This window comes from Lolium rigidum, chromosome 7 (assembly GCF_022539505.1).
Source record: "Lolium rigidum isolate FL_2022 chromosome 7, APGP_CSIRO_Lrig_0.1, whole genome shotgun sequence".
Lineage (NCBI taxonomy): Eukaryota > Viridiplantae > Streptophyta > Magnoliopsida > Poales > Poaceae > Lolium > Lolium rigidum.
Genome location: NC_061514.1, coordinates 254,082,150 through 254,096,147, shown reverse-complemented (window position 1 = coordinate 254,096,147; position 13,998 = coordinate 254,082,150). Strand labels below are relative to the sequence as shown.

General features: G+C 42.3%; 1 pseudogene; it reads right to left on the bottom strand.

Moving 5' to 3' along the window:
* Positions 1–1,737: 1,737 nt before the first annotated feature.
* Positions 1,738–7,652, bottom strand: LOC124669563 (annotated as a pseudogene).
* Between the last annotated feature and the right edge of the window lie 6,346 nt (positions 7,653–13,998).

Sequence of the window (13,998 nt, the reverse complement as noted above, 5' to 3'; positions counted from 1 at the left end):
TAACTATGAGGACATTTAATTTTACAGAGGTGGTTGGACTTTACATCTTAATAATTCTATTGTTTGCTCTTAACTGGCCTTGGATCAATCACTAGGGGCATACTTTCTCATATCCATGGCTACACCTATCTATGGCTCCTCTCTAGAAGAAACACTAAAAATATTATAATGAGCTTCACTTATTGTGACAACCACACAAATGAAATAGCAATTTTCTTAAACACTTGCTCTCTTGAGTTAGTCCACTTTACTTTCCTTCATCTCATTGTATTTTACTTTATTGCACTTTACTTGTCTTGCATTTTACTTTTTGCATTTTAATTTCAGCACTTATAGTTTCTAGTAAAAACCTCTACACCCACACCATATCTCCTAGCTTTGCATAGAATGCCATATAAGTGGGTTATAGGGCTTTAGAGAATAGATAGTTTACCTTTAGCTCCTCGTGGGTTCGACACTCAAATAATTATCGAATTGTACTGTTGTGACCCCCTACACTTGGGGGTTATCACTTGTCTACACCGGACGCATGCATAACTGCGGAAGTGCTGCCAGTTGTAGCACTCCATTACTTGTACGTCTACACGACCTTGAGGTCGGCATCGCCGTACAACTACATCAAAACGTTCATTGAAACGTTACGCTTTCGGTCTTCAAAGGTATTAACATCGAATCCCTCCGTTATCTCACATATGCATAGTATAGATCTTGGATACATCGTTCTCGTTACTAGTAATTTTTTGTTTTCTGCTGCGGAACCCTTACACTTCCTTGTGGAGGAGGTCGGCTAGGGTTGGGGAGGCTGTCTGGCTGGCTAAACATTCTTAGGGAAGGGGCGGCGGCCAAGCCTGCATTATTATTGTTGGGGGGAGGGAGGGGGACTTGCGCTACCCCTTCCCTAGCCCTAGCGCTCCCTTGTCCTCCTATATGAACCCATTGACCCCCTCTCTTATTGTACACAATATTTGCCTCAAGGCTCTCGTCTCTATCTCCCATGTGCGGGGGAAATTCTACACAATACCATAAGCCATAAGGCTGAGTTACTCTGCTAGAACAACTACATCATGGACAGCAGAGCCCTATAGGATTGCTAGACCGTACACGTGGATACAGGTATAGAGAGCATGCCTTCGATCTTTGGAGCAAGGAGGAGATATCCTCGTGACTAGGAGGAATTTTCCTAGCTCCAAGGATCGCCCGGATCAGAGTCATCACCGAGCCTTCTGCAAATTACCGATGAACAAATCCTAGATCTAACTCATTATTTTTTCACCATAGATAGTACGAGTAGATGCAATTTCTTGTATGGTTTCTCTACCCTGTAACTCTTCAATTTGAATAAGAAAGAATACTTTTTGTAGTTTTAATTCCTAATGATAAATTGAGATATTGTATCTTCTTCTTATAGCTTTTCGAAGATGCTTAAAATCCATTTCTCAAATATTTAAAAAATATTAGCGTGCAAAATAGTGGGAACATATTACTCTATATATCCCACTTAGATTTTATAATTACTTAGCTTTTGAAAACATTTGTGTCTTCATAAACAAACTAAACCCTAGCTCTTTTCTTTGGATAAGTCAAATCATTAAAAATAGGAGATGTAACTAAGACAATACTTTTAGTAATTAGTTTTTTGTGTGTATTTTTAATGACATGATCACAAAGGCACATTGATTGTGTGTTCACAATCTCGTTCAATAAGCAAGCTAATCATAGATACAAGAACACCAAACATAACAATCATGCATGAAGTTCATCTCATTTATCAACAACAATTTTTGTTGGTTCCTGATTTCAGACAAACTATTCTTGGTTACAAAATTTTGGGATTTTACAGTATGACTCACTTTTGGATGCAGAAAGCTGGCCTAGACGGAGCTTCGAGAGACACACTGTTGCTGCTAAGCATGACAGTCACCACTGACATCAATGGTCTATCTGCGGGGTCTTCTTGAACACATAGAAGTCCAATTTGAATGCACTTCAGCATCTGGTCTCCAGGAGAATGGCTAGTCGTGGACAAATCCATGATCTCTACAATTGTTCCCTTTGTCCAGTGCTCCCATACCTGCATTACCATTACGTAGGTGTATTACTACTATTACTTTCATTAGTAGTATTTATTGTAGCTTTGTGTGACCTATGAAGTTTGTAATACTCAATATACTTACCAAACTTAAGAGATCTCGCAGATTTCTCGAGTCAAATGCGACAGGTGTTTCTTCTTCCCGTGACGATTTCCAAAATCAACACGCCGAAGCTGAACACATCGGACTTGATAGAGTAAGTCCCCCGCATAGCATACTCAGGGGCCATGTATCCACTGAAATAGCAACATTATGTTACAGACTCATGCACGTTTAGATATCTTATAAGGGCAGTGTCATCGTGACCTACTAGGTTCCGGCGACACGGTTGGTGACATCTTGTGATTGATCACTGTCAAAGAGCCTTGCTAAACCAAAATCTGAAATCTTAGGAATAAATTCTGAATCTAACAGAACATTGCTTGCTTTGAGGTCCCGGTGAATTATCTTCAGCTGAGAATCTTCATGAAGATATTGTAAGCCTCTAGCAATCCCATTGACTATCCTAAATCTCTTCCCCCAGTCTAGCTGACTGCTCCTCTCAGGATCTGCCACACAGAAAAATAAACCTCAGAACTGTACACAACATATTTAGATGTTTTTTAGCTGTTGCTAAATGGTGTTGATGTACTCTACCGAAAAGAATGGTGTCGAGGCTTTTGTTGGGCATGTATTCATACACAAGTAATTTTTCATTTTCTTCCAAGCAAACACCAACAAGTCTCATTAAATTCTTGTGTTGAAGCTTAGCAACCAAAACAAGCTCATTTTTAAGCTCCTCTATCCCTTGCCGAGAACTTTGTGAGAGCCTTTTAACTGCTATTTGTTCATCGCTGGGAAGGATTCCCTGTACAAAAGGAGATATATATTTACTAGAAGTATAAAATACAGAATAAAGAGTCTATGTGAAATGATATTGCACCTTATAAACAATTCCAAACCCTCCTTCACCGAGTTTATTGCTTTCATCAAAATTATCTGTCGCGGCTCGTAGAGCTGAGAGATCGAGCATGAGTGAATCAATACTCTGTGTGTCCTCCGGATTGTTTGGGTCTATCATAAGAGAAAAATACCCTTTAATAATGGTGTAATGCATGAATGTAACTATTGTCATATAGAAATGATGTCATTGTCAAACAAAACCCTAGTTTCAAATCTATAGAAGTTATGAAAAAAGACTATATTTGTGTAAAAGAATGGATTTGGAACTAACTGATATGACTTACATGATACTGATGCCTTTTGTACCTGTTTGCTCTTTTTCCTCCGCAGACAAAGGCAAACTACAACAGAAGCCGTATTGCAGACGACTATCGATCGTGTAATGGCTAAAATTCTAGCAGCTCCATTCCTTTTGCTATCTCGCATACAAAAGGCGCCGACCATTACAAGACACACCGAAGAGAATTCTACAAGATTCTATAGGAGATGATGAATCTGCCTTTTGTTGAACATTTTTACATAATGAAGCTTCTATGTTGACAACTCCAAAGAGATCAGGAGGAGAAAGTCCATTACTATCTTTGATGTTCATAGTGCTGAAAGCTTTATGCCTTGCTTCTTCGAATTTGGAAATACAGATGGGTGGCCAGTCTGAATATGTTATTTCGCATGGGTTCTCTCGACAAAAGAGGTGTAAAAACTAACAGTTTCTCTTTTGCTTATCACCGTTTTAATTGAACCCAGCTAGCTAACACACAAATAAACCATGTTATTTGCCCTGTCTAAAAAGGAAAAATCCCATGTGCTCATGGGCACACCTGAAGATAAAGGAGATAGTGAGATGCAAGTAATATGGATGAGTATGAGTGGTAATAGCAATCTGAATAAAATATGGCAGCGAGTAAACATGCAACCAAACAGTAAACAAACGGAGATTCGATGCTTGGAAGCAAGGCCTAGGGATCCCGCTTTCACTAGTGGACACTCTCAACAATGATCACATAATAGGACTACTCTACACCCTCTTGTTGGATGATGAACACCACTAAGCGTGTAGGATTACACGAACCCTCAATGCCGGAGTTAACAAGCTCCACAATATTCAATGTTCATATTTAAATAACCTTAGAGTGCAAAATAGATCAACACAATCACACCAAGAACTAACATAGCATGCACACTGTCACCATCACACTATGAAGGAGGCATAGATCACATCAATACTTATCATAGCAATAGTTAACTTCATAATCTACAAGAGATTACAATCATAACCCACGCCAAGTACTACACGATGCACACACTATCACCATTACACCGTGGAGGAGGAATAGACTACTTTAATAACATCACTAGAGTAGCACATAGATGATATTCAACTAGATCACAAAGGGAGAGAGATGACCACATAGCTACAGCGGAGCCCTCAGCCTCGGGGTGGATTACTCCCTCCTCATCATGGAGACAGCGATGGCGGTGAAGATGGTGGTGGAGATGGCGGTGGAGATGACTCCGGGGAAATTCCCCGTCCCGGCAGGGGTGCCTGAACAGAGACTTCTGTCCCCCGAATTGGAGTTTCGCGATGTGGCAGCGCCCCTGGAGTCTTTCTGGAGTTTCGTCAAGAGGTGTCGAAGTTTTAGGTCACGACGGCTTAAATAGGCGAAGAGTCGGAGTCGGAAGAGTCCCGAGGGGCCCACACAATAGGGTGGGGTGACCACCCTCCAGGCCGCGCCGGCCTATGGGGAGGAAGCCCTGGGCCTCCCCCTGGCTTGCCCTTCTGGCTCCATGAGTCTTCCGGCGAAATAGAATTTCTGTAATTTTTCTGGATTTTTCCGAGCACTTTGGTGTTTGGGCCTTTTCTGCAATAAACAGACATAATAAACAGAAACTGGCACCGTGGCATCTTGTTAATAGGTTAGTCCAATAAATGCCATAATATGATATAAAGTGCAAGCAAAACATGTAGGTATTATCATAAAACAAGCATGGAACATCAGAAATTATAGATACGTTGGAGACGTATCATTCTCACAGTATGGATGGCCTATAGTTGAGATACCAATCTCCTTTGGTCCTTTGTACAGGCGGCATGAAGGTACCCCATTGCGATACTTGGTTGAAACATGTATGTTGAAAAGTCTTGGTAACCCGAAATTGCGAAATGAGAGGTGTAGTCCTCAGCATTCAAGAAAATGAAGCAACACTTACTCATAAGAGGTCAAACTTATAACACATAGATATCTTCATACATGAGATACTTGGTACCCCATCCTTACTATTATTGTTGACATGAATTGCATAGCTCAAAACCATGTTATGCTCTCTACATTTTTTTGGAGGTTTAACACATATATTCCATGCTTACTTTCTTTGTTCAAGAGTCAAAAGAAATATTCATGAAAAGAGATGACAAAGAGTCTTCCAACAATTCTATAGGATTCTCCTAAGCATGCTTTATGATTCATAGATACTTATCATTCACATTTCTTAGAATGCTTATTATTGTTATGCATGCTCTGTAGAATGTAAGAGATATCAATTTATACTTAATATTGCTTATTGTCATTCTTTATTGACTGAATCTTGTAAGACTTTGCATGATTACATAGAAGAGGTGCAATAAACTTCAATTCCATGTTAGTTTTATCACCTTTATGCTCGAGGACGAGCATGTGTTAAGCTTGGGGATCTTGATGCATGTAAAATGCATACATTAATTTTGCATTTTATTGCAACATATTACCACATATTTGCATCTTATATAATGTTATTCTCATGTTTTATGATGTTTTAGGGGATTTTCTAAACAATCTCTCCTCCCCCGGTTGTAATTATGTTTGGCAGAAAACACGACTTTTTAGTGTTTTTGACTTTCCAGGAGCTACGAGACTCGAAAAAGGGCAAGGTCAGGGGCCACGCTTCGGAATTTTCAAGACGAATAAAAAGAGCTAAAGTGGAACACCAGAAGGTGAAGGAGGTGGAAACTAGGGAAGGTGGTGTGCCCTCCCCCTTTGGGCGCGCCACCTGGGGTCGTTTCGCCGTTGTCCGTTCGATTCGCTTCAATCCAATGCCCACCGACTTGTTTTGACCTAAAAACACTATGTATACGACCCTCGAGCCTTTCATCGAGGCTACGACAAGTGGAGATCAAAAACACATAAACAAAGAGTCGGCAGAGCCACCGCCCACGGAGATCGGAGGTGGGAAACTCCGTCGGAATCGCCTCCGGTGGACTCGACCCCCTCCGGTGAAGGCATCGGCACCATCTTCATCATCTTCGTCAACATCTACAACAATTTTTCATCACCCCTCTCGTAATATCTTGGCAAACATGATGTATGATGTAATATATTGTTTTTCCATGATCTATTGCATCTCTATGTTGATGTTTGAGTAGTGAACTTTTCATGACAATTGTGAGATAGCTTGTTGTTGGTTGCATACAATTATTTGTTATCTTCTATGATGATTTTTTGTACTGATATATGAGTGCACACATATGTCGGGGGATGCATAAGGTTGTCACCGTCGCATGTTGATAGGAAGAGGGACATCGGGAGCTGACAGAAACCATGTCCTAATTCTTAGATGCATGTTGTATTAATCATGATTAATCAAACGGGAGGTATAACTATGAGGACATTTAATTTTACAGAGGTGGTTGGACTTTACATCTTAATAATTCTATTGTTTGCTCTTAACTGGCCTTGGAGTTATTTCTCCAGGCTCACCTCCTCTGGCCGGCAGTGGCGTTCCGCTCGCTGGTGCTGGTGCTAAAGCTGGGGATGGCTCGGGGAGCTGCAGCAGCGAAGGGCCGTTGAAGAAAGGATACTGCTCATACCTGAAACTGCACCGCAAGCTTATAACCCGGCCACCCGACTTGCCGCTGAAATAGTTTGGCATCATCGCGATGATACCCTGGAGGCAGGCCCGGCAATCGGCCGGGGCCATGTCCGGCGTGCACTGCGCCAGCCCGTAGATCTTGTCGAAGCTCCCGAGGCCCATCTCCCCTGTTCCGAACCGCCTGGATGAGTTCGCGGCCGCGTAGTCGGCGATGGCGTGTATGAGGGCGCCCACCGCGGCGTCGAACACCTTGGCCGGCGCGGATGCGTTCCGACTGCTCGTGAGGATGAGGGTGCTGCCGCTGCCGCCGTCGGTGGAGGATAGGAAGTTCTGGTTGGAGAAGCGGAGGGCGCAGGGTTCGTAGTAGATGGTGGCGTCCTTGTTGTACGGGCAGAGCTGCTGCGCGTCCTGGAAGGCGGTGGTGATGCATTCGCTGCAGTTGGCGGCGCTGGTGTCCCGGCGGCAGAGCGCGAGCGCGTAGACGATGTCGTCCGGGAGGGTGCCGACGGTGCCGGTGGCGAATAGATTGGGTGAGGAGGAGGCGTTCTTGGGGAGAGTGGCGTGGAGGAGCCGGATGTTGGCCTGGTAGGTGCTGTTGGCGGTGAAGTTGGCACTGTTGCTGCAGAAATGGCCGAGAGGGTCGCCGGCTGATAGAGGTGTGAGGATGAAGGCGAGGAGCAGGGCCGCGGCGGGGACGAGGTAAGAGGGAAGGTGGCCGCGCCCGCGGTGGTGCGAGGCCATGGTGTTTGGGCGATGGGGGAGCCGTAGAGCGGTGGAGAAGATGCGGCTGTGGAGTAGTAAAGCGAAGCAGAGTATTTTTGTTTTTTTATATGAAAGCGAAGCAGAGTGGAAGAAAGCGAAGCAGAGTAGAAGATGGCGATGGGATTAGGGTACGGATGGTGGGGTCCTGTGTTGACTCATGTGGGGCTAGTTTGACTTGACTAAAAAAAGGCCGAAGCCTGTTTTTTTTACAATCAATATCATGATATATGTATGTTTATAACTACATACGTGAGATTTATACATAGCAATTACAAAATACAATTGGAAGAAACGGCAAGGTTTTCAAACTTTCTTCTCCGAAAAAATCTTGTATTTTTCTAAAGTCAGCTGAAAAAAAGCATAGATACCAAAACATAGACATGCAAATTTAAAGGAAGATTTTTCCATAATTTTAATCTGAGTACCAATGCTAAGGCTATATGTGCGTAACTATTAAAGTAATCAACCAACATTGGGAGAAGTGCCAACACCAATATTTTAGATAACAATAGCTGAATTGCCTTGTCGACCTCGTTATGAGACAATTGTAAGAATCACCATTGTCAAAGACGTAGCATACGGAACAAAAACTGCTAGGACATCCTTGACAACTTTGATAGAAATTTCAAATTCGATCAGACGAAGTAAGATCAGAAAGATCGTACCTATATAACTTTAATCTTTTAACATCAACATTGACGTAGGGAAGAAGATCTCATCATCAAAAGAAGGGCCGAAGATCACTTATTGTAGACGATGGTATCTACATTATCGTGGAGATCGAAAAGAAAATAACTACCAAAACTCTAACCTAATCTTTTTAAAACACTAATTTTTTTTTATTGAAAACTCAACTGATAGATCGGGTTCCCCACTCCTCCCGACGCTGGCGAGACCGGCCGGAGAACTGGACACCTACTTAATTATGAGAAACCATACGTTTATATGAAGCAATAAAATTAAATTAAATACATAGTTTTTTGAACGATTTGGGATCACCGCAAAAATTCATTACATCGAACGCACAGAGCATATAGGAGCTCCCTAAGTTCCCAGGAAAGACTACTCTCAACTCAGAAGCACCGGCAAAACAAACATAAGAATTTACAAGAACTAAGAGCAAAACAGCTCATGCTAAACACCAACATAGATGCCACAAACAAGTTTTTAAGCTGAAACAAGACCAATACAAAAATGACTCAAGCTACTCCTTGACAAAGCAGGCTACTCATGCGCTTCTTCCATCTAGAGACGACCCAATCAACCGCTCGTTGGAACTGCTCATGCGCTTCTTCCATCTAGAGGACGCTAAAGCTGCAGAAATGAAATCATGCCGTAGATTATATCAACTGGCGTCTTCATCAATTTTCCTTCAGAAATCAACTTCTTGTGCGTGGTCTAGAGAGACCACGTCGCTGCAGTAATATTTTTTTTTCGAGGAATTGCTGCAGTAATATTCACCAAGCAACATCAAAAATTTCAACGTGGTCACGCCTAGTGAGAGGAACCAAGTCAAGAACACATGTGGACGCGTAGCACGTGAAGATATACCTGTGAATATTTTGTTTCAAAAAAATTTAACATTCTAAAATGTATCTAAGATAATAAATTTTAAAATAAAGGAAGCATATGTTTCCATAAGACAAAATACCACTCGGTCGCCTGGCACTACACTATCAACTACAACATTTTATCTAAATTTACACCACACTAACATCTAACAATACATGATTTTTTATCTACACACTATATACTATCATCTACGATTTGTATCTACTAATTTATAATCTAAAAACTAACAAAATTGTACACAACCAACAACTACAACTACAAATATGACTTAAATTTCTAAAAAGAATAACGAGAGACTACCACTACAAATATGTCATATGCTTAGTATTTATTGTTGTAGCATAATTTGTTTCAAATGGCTGAGAGTGCATAATGTGTCATTGAAAGAATCATGTGTTGTTTCTATTATAGAAGCATAATATTGTGGTATTCTTCTTTGATGTTTTATTGGGTTGACTTGGCGCATACTTACACCATGTTATGACTATAACCAGTCAACTAAAACCTCTATGATCATTTAGTTTTTGACTTGTAATATCACTTTATGCTTTGATTGATAATATTTTGTCGCTATGCATGATTATGGCCATTATTTCTCTCTTAGTTGGTCGCTCTCAGTCTTTTGCTAGCTTTCGCTTGTGCTGAGTATGATCTCTACTCGTGCATCCAACCACCATGAAATAAAGTTTGCCAATTGTATCTACCATATCTAGCTAGTAGCATTATTGCTATTCCAAGTAATTCATCATGTTTTTACCTTTCAAATTAAATCTTGGAATGAGAAAATTAGTCAGTAAAGCTCTCACGAACTTGATGGCACATTTACTTTCTTGCACTTAATAAATTTGATCATTGTGCCTATCTTATGAAGTTTATATGTTTTCAAATTATGAGTTGGGAGTTAGTAGAACCATGCTTTCATGGAGAACACTTTCGACATTGCACTTATATTTAGTTGAGGTCATGTTCTTTTGTCTATAGATGCCTAGCGATGCAAAATAAAATGGAATCTTATCAGACCATGGAGTTTGTATATGAGTTAGGGAAACGTCTGGGACGCTAATCTAAGCCATGCATCATTCATGGTGGAAATTTACAGCTAAGCCGTAGTGAGCATTCTATGAAGCATTTGAAATAAAAAGCTATACTCATAGTAAATAAAAAATTGTTGAGGTGCTCAATGTCTGTTTGTCTTGTCATTTTGGCATGGGATTGCTCCACAAGAGTACCTCCATATCATCGGGCAAGAGGTACCCCGTTGGCGGTTCTCAATGATACATGTATACTTATAATGACAAGAACTTATTTGGGACCTAAGTTGAGTAACATGAGATTTAGGTACTCGCATTCAAGGGGCATGAGATTCTCAACTTGTGATTTGCAATCATATAGCTCATCTTTGACTCACATTAAGTTTAACAATTCAAGATGCTTATGATAGGGGCAATAAGAGCTCAAACCTAATAAGTACCATACTTTTTGGAAGATTCATAAAACTTTGTTATCTTGCTTACTCTGCAAAGATTCTCTCTTTTACTTTTATGTTGAGTCTTCATCTTCTACTTTATGCACCAATTAAGAGAGCATAGTTGTCATTCGTAGTGCAATATGCATAGTCCGAAAATTATTATTGATTGATTCATGATTGTGCTATTGCTTGTTTTTAAATTACTTGTATCTAGTCACCCTCTGAACTTTGAAGGTGTCCTGGCATTTATGTTTTGCTATTCCATAAGGACATGTGAGTACCACTTTATTATGTTTACTCTATGATCATAAACACACAGTTACTTTCAATGCACTATTATTCATGATCTTTTATTTGAGTTACTCTTCATGTTATAACATAGTTGCTAAGTTCAATTGAATCATATCTATCATGCCTATGTTAGAGTACTTAGATCCCAGCTCAAAAATGCTCTACAAGCTTGATCAAGATTGTGTTAGCTTCATGTCACCTAAAAATTATCTTAGTTATCTTACCTACTCGAGGACGAGTAGGAGTTAAGCTTGGGGATGCTTGATACGTCTCAAACGTATAATTTTTGATGCTTCATCCTTGTTTTACACTAATTCATATATGTTTTGCTTACACTTTGTTTTGAGACGTTTGAGACGTATCACGCGGCTTCAATGTCCACCACTTTGCCTCTTGTGCCTCTGAACTGGTGGGCGGGCCTGTGGCCTTCGCGCGAGCCTTCAATTCTATCTCGCTTCGCTCCTACGCCGACATTTATGGTAGCCGCCTTCCGGTCCTTTTTAAGGCAAGCAACCACACTAGGCATTCCCCATAGGCATAGATCACTTTTCATCACCGCGTCGCCGACATGGACATGAGTTGGCTGAACCGGCACGAGGCTATCGAGCTATCCAAATATGGCATCATGGCGTCGCCAAAAGTGATGGTAACGCATGGCTGGGCCATCCACTTGGGCAGGGTTCCCGTGCTGCCATTGCCCCGCCGGCAAGGACTTCGGCCATGAGGTCTTCCTCCGTAGTTAGAAGGACGCGTTGTGGCTCGACCCAAAGTACAAAGATGATAGCAACTACTCGGCCGACGCTATTTCGCGACGAACAGGAGACAACTCTAAACCACTTCACCAGCTTTCAATCACCACTAGAGAAGAACAAAGCGAGTAGTTAGTGCTCGGCCACACCATCAAGGACTTCACCAAGAATGCACGGCGTGTAGCCTTCATTCGTAGGCTACATACGCTGGCATTGTCACCCTCGACGCCGACAAGGAAAAATAGGGGTTCTCGGTGGACTCTAGCAGCGCGCTGCCCAAGCGACTCCGGCAAGGAAGCCTTCACGGCGTATTAAGTTTTTAATCCGTATGAATGAACGGTGTACTGTTCCTCTTTTTTTTTACGAAACCTCGTCAGAGGGCGGGGAGCTCCCGCATTGCATTGTAAGAAAAGGGCGAATGGTCCGGTCAGTAAGGGAAACCGGACCCAAAAATCGTACAAGCACGATTAATTGAGGGAAACCGGTGAAACCCGCACACTACACACCCGAACGGTGCATTGTCCCTCTTTTTCTCCATGTGTGATAAATAATGTTTCATGGAAGCTATTTCCATCTCAAAATAAACATGAAATGGTAATATGTGTCAGAGCCAGTGGGTCAAGCCCCGATCCAAATGGACACATGGCAACATGGTCTAATTTGTATCCGCGGTTTGACACAAACGAATTAAAAGAAAAAGGTGAATGCTGAACCCAACAATACATTTTAATACGTGCCACGCCTTGTGACCCGGACTTTTGGCTCTCGGGTGCAGGCGCACCCTATATACTCTAAAAAATGTAGTAATTTCAAATAAAGTCAAAAAAATCGAATCATTTTGGGAATCAAAGATAATCAAGTATTGTACTCGTATAAATTTGTTTGGCCAAAAAATGTTTCACATTGACTTCATGCAAAAAAAAACAAATCTATGACGAATATAGCGTGAATAGTACTTTAATATAGGACCTTCAAGTCTGTTTTTTTCACCCAGGAAACAAGAGAAGTTATTCCATGGTGAATCTTTCGTATACAAGTACAATACATGATCATCTTTGATTCCCAAAAACATTTAAATTTTTTTGACCTTTTTCTGAATTATTATATTTTTTTTCCATATAGGGTGCGCTTGCTCCCAGGTTCACCCATGCAATTTCGCCACGCCTTATCTATTCTCTGAATTGTATTGGAAGGGTCAGCTTACCAACTGTCTGTTGAATCAAGTCACGTTGATTTTCAGAAACTTAAAATGAAAACCAAGTAGATGTTCTAAAAGAAAAATCAACTTCTTTTGCAATATCGATCATATTGAGCGCTTAGAAGCAGAGGTACCTCCCACGGCTTAAGTGGACAAACAAGGGAATCTACTAATCTTAGAAAAGCCAAGACCAAGGTTTTGAATCCAGGTTGCACACTGCTTACAATGAGATTAAGTGGTGAGATTGTACTGGAGAATTACGGCAATGGCAAATAGGCTTTTGAAACCAACGTCCGAGGAATGAGAATCAAAGTCATAGTCCTGGCTTCTTGGGGCTACGTAATTGCACGCCAGCTTCGGTGATGGCTAGTTGACCACTGCTGGGTCGAGTCGTCGAGGACCGCGGTGGCCCTTGCGACATGACCTCGCGTAGAACCAAACAGCGACTGGGTGAACTGCTCCATGTGAGTCTTCCCAACGGTTTCCACACGGCAACAACGATAGGTTCCTGTCGAATCTGATGGGATCTGCCCTTGCAGTGGAGTTTTTAGAGCATCTCCAGTCACGTCTTCCAAATCGTGCTCCAAAGAGATTTGGAGCGCGTCGGACAAAAAAAGTTTACTTTCCAAACCCGTTTTTGTCCGGCGCGGTCAGATACGGTGTCCGGCGCCTCGAGCCCATCCCCACCCCACAGGGGACGCTCTGAACACGCCGGACACAACGAAAAGCGAGGCGGGGAGTGGCGGGGTGACCCGTCGCCGGCACATTGAATTTTAACCTAACCATCGCCTACCTCGTGAACGAAGTTATTCGCGCGCAGCTGACACACGACGACATCTTTGCCTTAATGGCGACGGAGGGGCAGCCGAGACGTCTCGTCGGTGCCGCGCAGCCTCCACGCGCCGCCGGCGTTCGCACGCCACCGCGCGTTCCCACGCTTTCTTCCCGCCTCTTCTCGCCTCTTCCCGCGCTTTCTTCCCGACACCAGCGTCTATAAAAGGCCCTCCCGGCTCAATGGCAGCCACCACAGCCGCCGGCACCCCTTTCTCCACCACAAGCACAACCCTCGTTGCTCCACCGCCG